This window comes from Ranitomeya imitator, chromosome 4, assembly GCF_032444005.1.
Source record: "Ranitomeya imitator isolate aRanImi1 chromosome 4, aRanImi1.pri, whole genome shotgun sequence".
In the NCBI taxonomy this organism is placed as follows: Eukaryota; Metazoa; Chordata; class Amphibia; order Anura; family Dendrobatidae; genus Ranitomeya; species Ranitomeya imitator.
The window spans coordinates 447039184-447052073 of NC_091285.1; positions in this window are offsets into that span (position 1 = coordinate 447039184).

Below are 12890 nucleotides of genomic sequence, written 5' to 3' on the forward strand. Positions count from 1 at the left end.
ATATTTTACCATCTTTTAACTATCAGTAATGTATGTTCAGTGTGTGCATTATATACCAGTCGCATCTTCTGCCTTTCCCAGCTCCGCTCCAGTTCTCTCCTACAACAGGTCACTGTAGCTCTTTCTTGCCGGGTCACACGGCCAACCAACCGTTAATTCTTTCCTTAAAGGGGTTGTCCAGGTATAGGTATTTAATGACCTATCTACAGGATAGGTCATAAGAAGCAGATTGGTGAGGGCCTGACACCATCATCGATCAGAGGTGTACCTCAATATGGATGGTCCCTGTAGATAGGTCAAATACGTATGCTCGGACAACCTCTTTAGTCTATTAGAGCAGTGTATTGAGTCTCATAGGCTTATATAGAAAAAGAGACTTAGTCTACACAGAAGTGCTGTGTGAGCCGAGATGTCACATGATGCAGGAGAGAACCAGTGCGGCACAGGAGATGGCAGATGGCAGCGATAGGTAAGTATTTAAAGAGGCTGTCCAAGACTTTAACATTGATGGCTTATCTTCAGGATAGGTCATCAATGTCTGATTGGTGGGGGTACAACACCGGGACCCCCGCCAATCAGCTGTTCTTGGTGTCATTGGCAGAACTACACTGCTCTGTTGACTGAATAGTGGCCGTGGCCAAGTACTGCACATCCACACCCTATTGATTTGAATAGGGGGCAGATGTGTAGTTCCCGGCTATAGCCACTGTTCAGTAAACAAAGCAGTGTAGCTCCATAACGAAGTACTTCTGGTTGCCACCAACATCAGGTACAGCTGATCGGCGGGGTGTCGGGTGTTGCACCCCCACTGATCAGACATTGATGACCTATCCTAAAGATAGGCCAATAATGTTAAAGTCCCAGACATCCCCTGCACATGCTGAACATACATTACTAATAGCTAACAGATGGCGAAATAAAAAACCCAGCTGGACTGGTACTTTAAGTGCAGGGCTCTTACCAGCGTTAAGAGTTCCATTATTACTTTACAAAATAAAAACAGAATTCATGTCTTGGAAGCAGTCGTTTCAAATGACCCCTCTCTCCTCCATGATCTGAACCTTGCCTAAATTAAAAAAAAAAATCTAAAAAATAAACCTAATACCTAATTAGCATCAGCATGTCTGTGAAAGCCCAAACTCTTACAAGATGACATTTTACCCTGCAGACTGAATGCCGTATAAAAAACTCCAGCTGTACCGAGGATGTCAGAAGCTGTATGCCCCTAGATATGAAACCGAGAAAACTACTGTTCACGTGCAGAATCACAGGGACCCACGAATGCAAAAAAGAGTTATAGGTCTCAGAATATTGGGATACAAAACTATTTGCATTTTTTCCTTAACCTCTTAGTGACTGAGCCAATTTTTACCTTAATGACCAAGCCAATATTTACAATTCTAATGACTTTCACTTTATGAAGTTATAGCTCTGGAATGCTTCAACGGATCCCACTGATTCTGAGACTTTTTTTCGTGACATATTGTACATCAAGTTAGTGGTCAAATTTATTCTATATGACTTGTTTTTATTTTTGAAAAAAACGGAAATTTGGCAAAAATTCTGAAAATTACCTGTTCACCATTACATTGGATACATAGGACAAGATGAAGACCATGTACTCAAAATGGATACTACAAACAATATGGATTCTGTTGTCGCACATGCCCTTAGATCAGAGAGTGGTGTCACACAAAATCATTAACATATAACATTTCCCACATGTCTACTTTACATCAGCACAATTTTGGAAACATAATTGTGTTTCGTTAGGAAGTTATAAAGGTTAAAAGTTGACCATCAATTTCTCATTTTTCCAACAAAATTTATAAAACCATTTTTTAGGGTCCACCTCACATTTGAAGTGAGTTTGATGGATCTATGTCAGGGGTCCCCAACTCTAGTCCTCAAGGCCCACCAACAGGTCATGTTTTCAGGATTTCCTTTGCATTGCACAGGTGATGCAATTATTACCTGGGCAAGACTAAGGAAATCCTGAAAACATGACATGTTGGTGGGCCTTGAGGACTGGAGTTGGGGACCCCTGATCTATGTGATAGAAGATACCCAAAAGGGACACCATTCTACAAACTGCACCCCTCAAGGTGCTCAAAACCATATTCAAGATGTTTATTAACCCCTTCATGACCCAGCCTATTTTGACCTTAAAGACCTTGCCGTTTTTTGCAATTCTGACCAGTGTCCCTTCATGAGGTAATAACTCAGGAACGCTTCAATGGATCCTAGCGGTTCTGAGATTGTTTTTTCGTGACATATTGGGCTTCATGTTAGTGGTAAATTTAGGTCAATAAATTCTGTGTTTATTTGTGATAAAAACGGAAATTTGGCGAAAATTTTGAAAATTTCGCAATTTTCACATTTTGAATTTTTATTCTGTTAAACCAGAGAGTTATGTGACACAAAATAGTTAATAAATAACATTTCCCACACGTCTACTTTACATCAGCACAATTTTGGAAACAAAATTTTTTTTGCTAGGAAGTTATAAGGGTTAAAATTTGACCAGCGATTTCTCATTTTTACAACGAAATTTACAAAACCATTTTTTTTAGGGACCACCTCACATTTGAAGTCAGTTTGAGGGGTCTATATGGCTGAAAATACCCAAAAGTGACACCATTCTAAAAACTGCACCCCTCAAGGTGCACAAAACCACATTCAAGAAGTTTATTAACCCTTCAGGTGCTTCACAGCAGCAGAAGCAACATGGAAGGAAAAAATGAACATTTAACTTTTTAGTCACAAAAATGATTTTTCAGCAACAATTTTTTTATTTTCCCAATGGTAAAAGGAGAAACTGAACCACGTACGTTGTTGTCCAATTTGTCCTGAGTACGCTGATACCTCATATGTGGGGGTAAACCACTGTTTGGGCGCACGGCAGGGCTTGGAAGGGAAGGAGCGCCATTTGACTTTTTGAATGAAAAATTGGCTGCACTCTTTAGCGGACACCATGTCACATTTGGAGAGCCCCCGTGTGCCTAAAAATTGGAGCTCCCCCACAAGTGACCCCATTTTGGAAACTAGACGCCCCAAGGAACTTATCTAGATGCATAGTGAGCCCTTTAAACCCCCAGGTGCTTCACAAATTGATCCGTAAAAATGAAAAAGTACTTTTTTTTCACAAAAAAATTCTTTTAGCCTCAATTTTTTCATTTTCACATGGACAACAGGATAAAATGGATCCTAAAATTTGTTTGGCAATTTCTCCTGAGTACACCGATACTTCACATGTGGGGGTAAACCACTGTTTGGGCACATGGTAAGGCTCGGAAGGGAAGGAGCGCCATTTGACTTTTTGAATGAAAAATTATCTCCATCGTTAGCGGACACCATGTCGCGTTTGGAGAGACCCTGTGTGCTTAAACATTGGAGCTCCCCCACAAGTGACCCCATTTTGGAAACTGGACCCCCCAAGGAACTTATCTAGATGCCTAGTGAGCACTTTAAACCCTGAGGTGCTTCACAAATTGATCCGTAAAAATGAAAAAGTACTTTTTTTTCACAAAAAATTTATTTTCGCCTCAATTTTTTCATTTTCACATGGGCAATAGGATAAAATGGATCCTAAAATTTGTTGAGCAATTTCTCCCGAGTACGCCGATACCTCATATGTGGGGGTAAACCACTGTTTGGGCACACGGCAGGGCTCGGAAGGGAAGGCGCGCCTTTTAACTTTTTGAATGGAAAATTAGCTCCAATTGTTAGCGGACACCATGTCGCATTTGGAGAGCCCCTGTGTGCCTATGCAATGGAGCTCCCCCACAAGTGACCCCATTTTGGAAACTAGACCCCCCAAGGAACTTATCTAGATGCATACTGAGCACTTTAAACCCCCAGGTGCTTCACAGAAGTTTATAATGCAGAGCCATGAAAATAAAAAATAATTTTTCTTTTCTCAAAAATGATTTTTTAGCCTGGAATTTCCTATTTTGCCAATGGTAATAGGAGAAATTGGACCACAAATGTTGTTGTCCAGTTTGTCCTGAGTATGCAGATACCCCATATGTGGGGGTAAACCACTGTTTGGGCGCATGGCAGGGCTCAGAAGGGAAGGCACGCCATTTGGCTTTTTAAATGGAAAATTATCTCCAATCATTAGCGGACACCATGTCGCGTTTGGAGAGCCCCTGTGTGCCTAAACATTGGAGATCCCCCACAAATTACCCCATTTTGGAAACTAGACCCCCAAAGGAACTAATCTAGATGTGTAGTGAGCACTTTGAACCCTCAAGTGCTTCACAGAAGTTTATAACGCAGAGCCATGAAAATAAAAAAAAAAAATTATTTTCTCAAAAATGAATTTTAGCCCGCAATTTTTTATTTTCCCAAGGGTAACAGGAGAAATTTGACCCCAAAAGTTGTTGTCCAGTTTCTCCTGAGTACGCTGATACCCCATATGTGGGGGTAAACCACTGTTTAGGCACATGCTGGGGCTCGGAAGTGAAGTAGTGACGTTTTGAAATGCAGACTTTGATGGAATGCTCTGTGGGCGTCACGTTGCGTTTGCAGAGCCCCTGATGTGGCTAAACAGTAGAAACCCCACACAAGTGACCCCATTTTGGAAACTAGACCCCGAAAGGAACTTATCTAGATGTGAGGTGAGCACTTTGAACCCCCAAGTGCTTCACAGAAGTTCATAACACAGAGCAGTGAAAATAATAAATACGTTTTCTTTCCTCAAAAATAATTTTTTAGCCCAGAATTTTTTATTTTCCCAAGGGTTACAGGAGAAATTGGACCACAAAAGTTGTTGTCCAGTTTCTCCTGAGTACGCTGATACCCCATGTGTGGGGGTAAACCACTGTTTGGGCACACGTGGGGGCTCAGAAGGGAAGTAGTGACTTTTGAAATGCAGACTTTGATGGAATGGTCTGCGGGCGTCACATTGCGTTTGCAGAGCCCCTGGTGTGCCTAAACAGTAGAAACCCCCCACAAGTGACCCCATTTTGGAAACTAGACCCCCAAAGGAACTTATCTAGATGTGTGGTGAGCACTTTCAACCCCCAAGTGCTTTACAGAAGTTTATAACGCAGAGCCGTGAAAATAATAAATACGTTTTCTTTCCTCAAAAATAATTTTTTAGCCCAGAATTTTTTATTTTCCCAAGGGTTACAGGAGAAATTGGACCACAAAAGTTGTTGTCCAGTTTCTCCTGAGTACGCTGATACCCCATGTGTGGAGGTAACCCACTGTTTGGGCACACGTGGGGGCTCAGAAGGGAAGTAGTGACTTTTGAAATGCAGACTTTGATGGAATGGTCTGCGGGCGTCACGTTGCGTTTGCAGAGCCCCTGGTGTGCCTAAACAGTAGAAACCCCCCACAAGTGACCCCATTTTGGAAACTAGACCCCCCAAGGAACTTATCTAGATATGTGGTGAGCACTTTGAACCCCCAAGTGCTTCACAGACGTTTACAACGCAGAGCCGTGAAAATAAAAAATCATTTTTCTTTCCTCAAAAATGATGTTTTAGCAAGCAATTTTTTATTTTCTCAAGGGTAACAGGAGAAATTGGACCCCAGTAATTGTTGTGCAGTTTGTCCTGAGTATGCTGGTACCCCATATGTGGGGGTAAACCACTGTTTGGGCACACGTCGGGGTTCGGAAGTGAGGGAGCACCATTTGAATTTTTGAATACAAGATTGGCTGGAATCAATGGTGGCGCCATGTTGCGTTTGGAGACCCCCTGAAGTGCCTAAACAGTGGAAACCCCTCAATTCTACCTCCAACACACCCCTAACCTTTATCCCAACTGTAGCCGTAACCCTAATCACAACCCTAACCCCAACACACCCCTAACCACAACCCTAACCCCAACACACCCCTAACCCTAACCACAACCCTAATTCCAACCCAACTCTAAGGCTATGTGCCAACGTTGCGGATTCGTATGAGATTTTTCAGCATCATTTTTGAAAAATCCGCGGGTAAAAGGCACTGCGTTTTACCTGTGGATTTACCGTGGATTTCCAGTGTTTTTTGTGCGGATTTCACCTGTGGATTCCTATTGAGGAACAGGTGTAAAACGCTGCGGAATCCGCACAAAGAATTGGCATGCTGCGGAAAATACAACGCAGCGTTCCCGCGCGGTATTTTCTGCACCATGGGCACAGCGGATTTGGTTTTCCATATGTTTACATGGTACTGTAAACCTGATGGAACACTGCTGCGGATCCGCAGCGGCCAATCCGCACCGTGTGCACATAGCCTAATTCTAAAGGTATGTGCACACGCTGCGGAAAACGCTGCGGATCCGCAGCAGTTTCCCATGAGTTTACAGTTCAATGTGAACCTATGGGAACCAAAAATCGCTGTACACATGCTGCGGAAAAACTGCACGGAAACGCAGCGGTTTACATTCCGCAGCATGTCACTTCTTTCTGCGGATTCCGCAGCGGTTTTACAACTGCTCCAATAGAAAATCGCAGTTGTAAAACCGCAGTGAAATGCGCAGAAAAACCGCGGTAAATCCACGATAAATCGGCAGCGGTTTAGCACTGTGGATTTTTCAAATCCGCTGCGGAAAAATCCGCATAGGACCAGAATACGTGTGCACATACCGAAACCCTAACCCTAGCCCTAACCCTACCCCTAACCCTACCCCTAACCCTAACCCTAGCCCTAACCCTACCCCTAACCCTACCCCTACCCCTACCCCTACCCCTACCCCTAGCCCTAACCCTACCCCTAACCCTACCCCTAACCCTAACCCTAGTTCTTACCCCAACCTTAGTGAAAAAAAAAAAAATTCTTTATTTTTTTTATTGTCCCTATCTATGGGGGTGACAAAGGGGGGGGGGGTCATTTACTATTTTTTTATTTTGATCACTGAGATAGGTTATATCTCAGTGATCAAAATTCACTCTGGAACGAATCTGCCGGCCGGCAGATTCGGCGGGCGCACTGCACATGCGCCCGCCATTTTGGAAGATGGCGGCGCCCAGGAAAGAAGACGGACGGACCTCGGGTGGCCAGGTAAGTATAAGGGGGGGGAGATCAGGGCACGGGGGGGGCGTCGGAGCACGGGGGGGTGGATCGGATCATGGGGGGGGTGGATCGGAACACGGGAGGGAGGATTGGAGCACGGGGAAGGATTGGAGCACGGGGTGAGGGATCGCTGTGCGGGGGGGGTGGATCGGAGCACGGGGGGGGTCGCTGTGTGCGGGGGGGGGATCGGAGTGCGGGGGGGTTTGATTGGAGCGCGGGGGGTGTGATTGGTGCACGGGGAAGCGGACAGGAGGACGGGGGAGCGGAGCACAGGACGGAGGGGAGCGGACCACAGATCGGGGGGCTGGGGGGGCGATCGGAGGAGTGGGGTGGGGGCACATTAGTATTTCCAGCCATGGCCGATGATATTGCAGCATCGGCCATGGCTGGATTGTAATATTTCACCAGTTTTTTAGGTGAAATATTACAAATCGCTCTGATTGGCAGTTTCACTTTCAACAGCCAATCAGAGCGATCGTAGCCACGAGGGGGTGAAGCCACCCCCCCTGGGCTAAACTACCACTCCCCCTGTCCCTGCAGATCGGGTGAAATGGGAGTTAACCCTTTCACCCGGCCTGCAGGGACGCGATCTTTCCATGACGCATATGCTGCGTCATGGGTCGGAATGGCACCGACTTTCATGACGCAGCGTATGCGTCAAAGGTCGGGAAGGGGTTAAACCTTCAGGTGCTTCACGAGAACTAAAGTAATGTGGAGGGAAAAATTTACAGTACATTTAAGTTTTTTCATAAAAAATTGACTTCAGACCCTAACTTTTTTATATTCTCAAGGGAAACAAGAGAAAATGAATTACAAAATTTGTTGTGCAACTTCTCCTGAGTACGCCGATACCCCATATGTGGGGGAAAGTCACTGTTTGGGTGCATGGCAGGGCTCAGAAGGGAGGGAGCACCGTTTGACTTTTTGAACGCAAAATTGGCTGAAATCTATGGCGGGTGCCATGTCGCGTTTGGAGACCCCCTGATGTACCTAAACAGTGGAAACCCCCCAATTCTAAATCCAACCTTAACACACTTCTAGCGCCAACACACCCCTAACCTTAATCCCAACCCCAACACAACTCTAACCATTATACAACCCTAACCCTAGCCCCAACCCTAACCCTAACTGCAAAGAATGGAAAAAATTAAAAACATTTTATTTTATTATTTTTATCTAACTTATAAGGGTGTGATAAAGGGGGGGTTGATTTACTATTTTTTTTTATTTTGATCACTGTGATAGGGTCTATCACAGTGATCAAAATGAACCAATGGTAAAAATCTCTTATTGTTGCTGGGTACCGGACAGCAGATCTCGGCAGGTGCACTGCGCATGCACCTGCCATTTTCTTCCAGAAAAATTACATGAGGGCCAGGGGACAGAGCAGGAGGATCCGGGGATGGCGGACGTACCCAAGGGGCTTGGGGGACCCCATTTCTCTCTCCTCTGGTATGCTAGATCATATCAGAGGAGAGAGAAATGAATTGAAGAGCGAACCTTTTTTTTCTTTCTTGTGATTGCCAATATTGGGTGAATAATCGTGCTCATGTGACTGGGGACGGTAAAAACTGACCTGAATCATGTTCTCCGGGGTCCCAGCTACCCCCAGTAGCCAAGACCTCAGATTTTCCAACGCTGGGCGGCACTATACACTTATTTCTCAGCGCCGTTAAAAGGCAGCATGGAGGAATGAGTACCGTTAACTGCCTCGGCTAAAAGGTGTATCGGTGGTTGTGAAGGGGTTAAACTAGTAACAAGCAAAAATATATTCTATTCGCATCACTATAATGGTACAGAACCACTCCCCATGACAAGCCACACTCCTAACAGACTCCACCCCGTCACATACCACAGACCCAGCAAACCCCACCCATTCTACACTCTGCCCCCATAAACCCAGCCCCATGAAAAGCAATGTCCCATCAAAAGCCACTCATGACAAATGATGCCCCGTAAACACCAGTCCCATGATAGGCCACACTCCTAACAAGCGTCACACCATTACATGTCACACCCCAACAACCCCCACCATTCTAAAGCACGCCCCATAGATACCTGCCCCATGACTGGCCACACCCCTAAATTCTACCCAATTACAAGCTACGCTTCAAAGAAACCCCGCCCTATAATATACCACACCCCGAGTCTAGACACACTCCCATAGCGCCATAAGTGAAGCCTCAACAAATCCCACTCAATAAAAAGACACGCCCAGGTGCGAATGTATCCTTGGTGCAACCTGTGCAGGCGCACAGGGGCCTAAGGGGTAGGGGCCACTTCAGTCTCCAAAGCAGGTAGAATTATGCATTATGATGGGCTCTTGGGCTGCGCAGGGGCCTGTTCTGTGTCTGCCAGTGGCCATGCCCTCTCTACAAGTCCCACCCAGAAAAAATCACGGCCTGTCACAGCTCCAGTGATTCTAGAAACGATTTCCAAGTGCTGACACCTTCTAGGGAAGGACACGTTCTACAGATAATCAGATTCTCCTGCCTGCCGAATTCTCAGGATTGTGTGTAAATTCAATGTGAGCAATAGATCTACCGCACACTCAGTCTGAGGGTATGTGCACATGTTGCACATTTCCTGCGGATCCGCAGAGTTATTTTCCATGCAGAAGCACTGCAGATCCGCAAGTGATTTACAGTACAATGAATCAATGGGGGGAAAAATGCTGTGCTAATGGTGAGGAAAATTCCGCACGGAAAACGCAGCAGATTCAATGCGGATCTGCAGCGTTTCTGCACCCGTTGACTTCCATTGATTCAGTCAAATCTGATCCTGCTGTTTTGCGTGCAAGAAACGCTGCAGATCGGAAGGGGGAAGAGTGTATGGGCGGAGTGTGGGAGGAGACTGTGTGTGTGTGTGCGTGGATTGGGAAGATGTGCGGGTGTTTGTGTCTGCGGTGGTCTGCAGGGCTGTGTGTGTCTGTGTTCGGGGGACTGCGGAGCTCTGCGGGAATCTGTGGGGCTTTGCGGGTGTCTGCGGAGCTGTGTGTGTGTGTCGGTGTGTGGGGATCTGCAGGGCTGTGCGGGTGTCTGTGGGGCTGTGTGTGTCTGTGTGCGGGGCTGTGTGAGGATCACGGGGCTGTGCGGGGGTCTGCAGGGCTGTGTGTGTGTCTGTGTGGTTGTGTGCAGGGCTGTGTGTGTGCGGGCCTGTATGTAGGCAGGCATCGTCCGATGAGACTTCTAGTCCCATCCGGGTATGTCTGCTACAGTGACAGCTAGCGGGATGATGGGACAGCAGTAGTCTCATCATACGGCTACTGTGTTCAAGTGTAAGAAAAAAAAACACATACACACATACAGGACATACAACACACAGTACATACTCACCTAGTCCCCGAAGCCCTCGATCACCTGTAAAAAATATTAAAATAATAAACCAAAAGTATACTCCCTGGTCCGCAGTAATCCATGTAATAACGAGTGTCCCATGACGATCTACCGTGGAGAGCTGTCACATTGGCAGATGCAACCGCTCTCCAGCGGCTCTGGGATACAATGACAGAAGATATCCTTCCGCACTGTATCCCTCCGCCGCTGTGAGTACAGTACAGTTCATACTGTCATACTGTCAGCAGTGCCGTAAAGTGTCAGCAATGAACTTATTGAACCCTCAGTGATAACACTGCAGGAGCCATTGTCTCTTGTCAGTGTGTCACTGAAGGCCTATTTGAGCGGTCACATCTCCTGATGTCACTGTTCTATAGGGGAGATCGTTGGACACTCATTATTAATTGGACTACGTCGGAACAGGGAGTATGCTGTTGGTTAATTTTTATTTTTTTGCAGGTGATCGATGGCTTCGGGGAATTAGGCACGGTTGTAAGTATGGTGAAATTTAGAACATTAAAATACTTTTTTCTCGCTTTTTTTAACTTTCACTACTATAGGATTAATAATGGATAGGTATCTTATTGACGCCTCTTCATTACTAACCGTGCTTGATGTCACCTTACAATACAAAGGTGACATTAACCCCTTATTATCCCATATGCCACCGCTACAAGGCAGTGGGAAGAGAGGCTAAGTGCCAGAATTGGCACATCTTACAAATGCACCATTTCTGGGGCCGCTGGTATTTGTAGCCTGGGGAAGAGGGGGGGGGGCAATATCCATGGCCCCTCTCTAGGCTATGAATATCACCCCGCAGCTGTCTGCGTAGCCTTTCTGGCTATAAATTATAAGGGGACCCCACGTCATTTTTTGGGGGGGTCCCCATATAGGCTGCGCAGACAGCTGTGGGCTGATATTAATAGTCTAAGAAGATCCATGGGTATTACCCACTTCCCAGGCTATGAACACCGGCCCCCAGTTGCCACCTTTCCCACTCTAGACTTGAAAATTGCGTGGGAGTCCACGCAATTTTTTTTCCAAATGAAACAGATATTGTGTTTAAGGCTGGAGTCACACTTGCGAGAAACTTGCACGAGTCTCGCACCTCAATACCCGGCACCGCAGCTGGGACTCGGGACCGGAGTTTGCAGCTGCATGTATTTCTATGCAGCTGAACGCTCTGGTCCGAGTGCCGGCAGCAGTGCCGAGTATTGAGGTGTGAGATTCTCGTAAGGCTATGTGCACACGTCGCAGATTTCCTGCAGAACTGCAGCGTTTTTTTTTCACGCAGAAACGCTGCAGATCTGCAAGTGATTTACAGTACAATGTAAATCAATGGCAAAAAAAAATGCTGTGCTAATGATGCGGAAAAATCTGCACGGAAAACGCAGCGAATTCAAAAAAGGACCATGTCACTTCTTTTGTGCGGATCTGCAGCGGTTCTGCATCCATTCCATTATAGAAATCTGCAGGGGTAAAAACGCATGAAATCCGCACCGAATTCGCAGGAAAACCGCACAAAATCCACAAGAAAAGCATCAAATCTGCAAATGCGTTTTATGCCAAGAGATGCAGAAAATTCCAGAGGCAAATCTGCAACATGTGCAGATACCCTAAAGTGTGACACCGACCTAACACAGATTTTTTTCTATCGATAGATATATCTACAGATATAGATCTATAGATAGATACATATATCTATAGATACATCTATAGATATATAGAGATGAATAGAGTAACAGCGCAGTTGAAAAAGAGTGCCAAGCCTCACAGGTACATACCAGGCCTGAGAAAGAGCCACACTTTGCATCGAAACATCGCCATATGGGCCATTAAAAGAGCACTTTTTCTACTTTATTATTGTGTGCTGCCTTGATCTGTTTTTGATAGCTATATCTATCTATAAAAAAGAAAAGACGGAGGCAGCACACCGTTTGTAGTGAAAAAGAGCTTATTTAATCAGCCCAGAAAGCGACGTTTTGGTCCCAACAGGAACCTTTCTCAAGCAGCCAAGCAGCTGCTTGAGAAAGGTTCCTGTTGGGACGGAAACGTCGCTTTCTGGACTGATTAACCCCTGTACCCCCAAGGGTGGTTTGCACGTTAATGACCGGGCCAATTTTTACAATTCTGACCACTGTCCCTTTATGAGGTTATAACTCTGGAACGCTTCAACGGATCCCAGTGATTCTGACACTGTTTTCTCATGACATATTGTACTTCATGATAGTGGTAAAAATTCTTTGATAGTACCTGCGTTTATTTGTGAAAAAAACGGAAATTTGGCGAAAATTATGAAAATTTCGCAATTTTCCAACTTTGAATTTTTATGCAATTAAATCACAGAGATATGTCACACAAAATACTTAATAACTAACATTTCCCACATGTTTACTTTACATCAGCACAATTTTGGAACCAAAATTTTTTTTGTTAGGGAGTTATAAGGGTTAAAAGTTGACCAGCAATTTCTCGTTTTTACACCATTTTTTTAGGGACCACATCTCATTTGAAGTCATTTTGAGGGGTCTATATGATAGAAAATA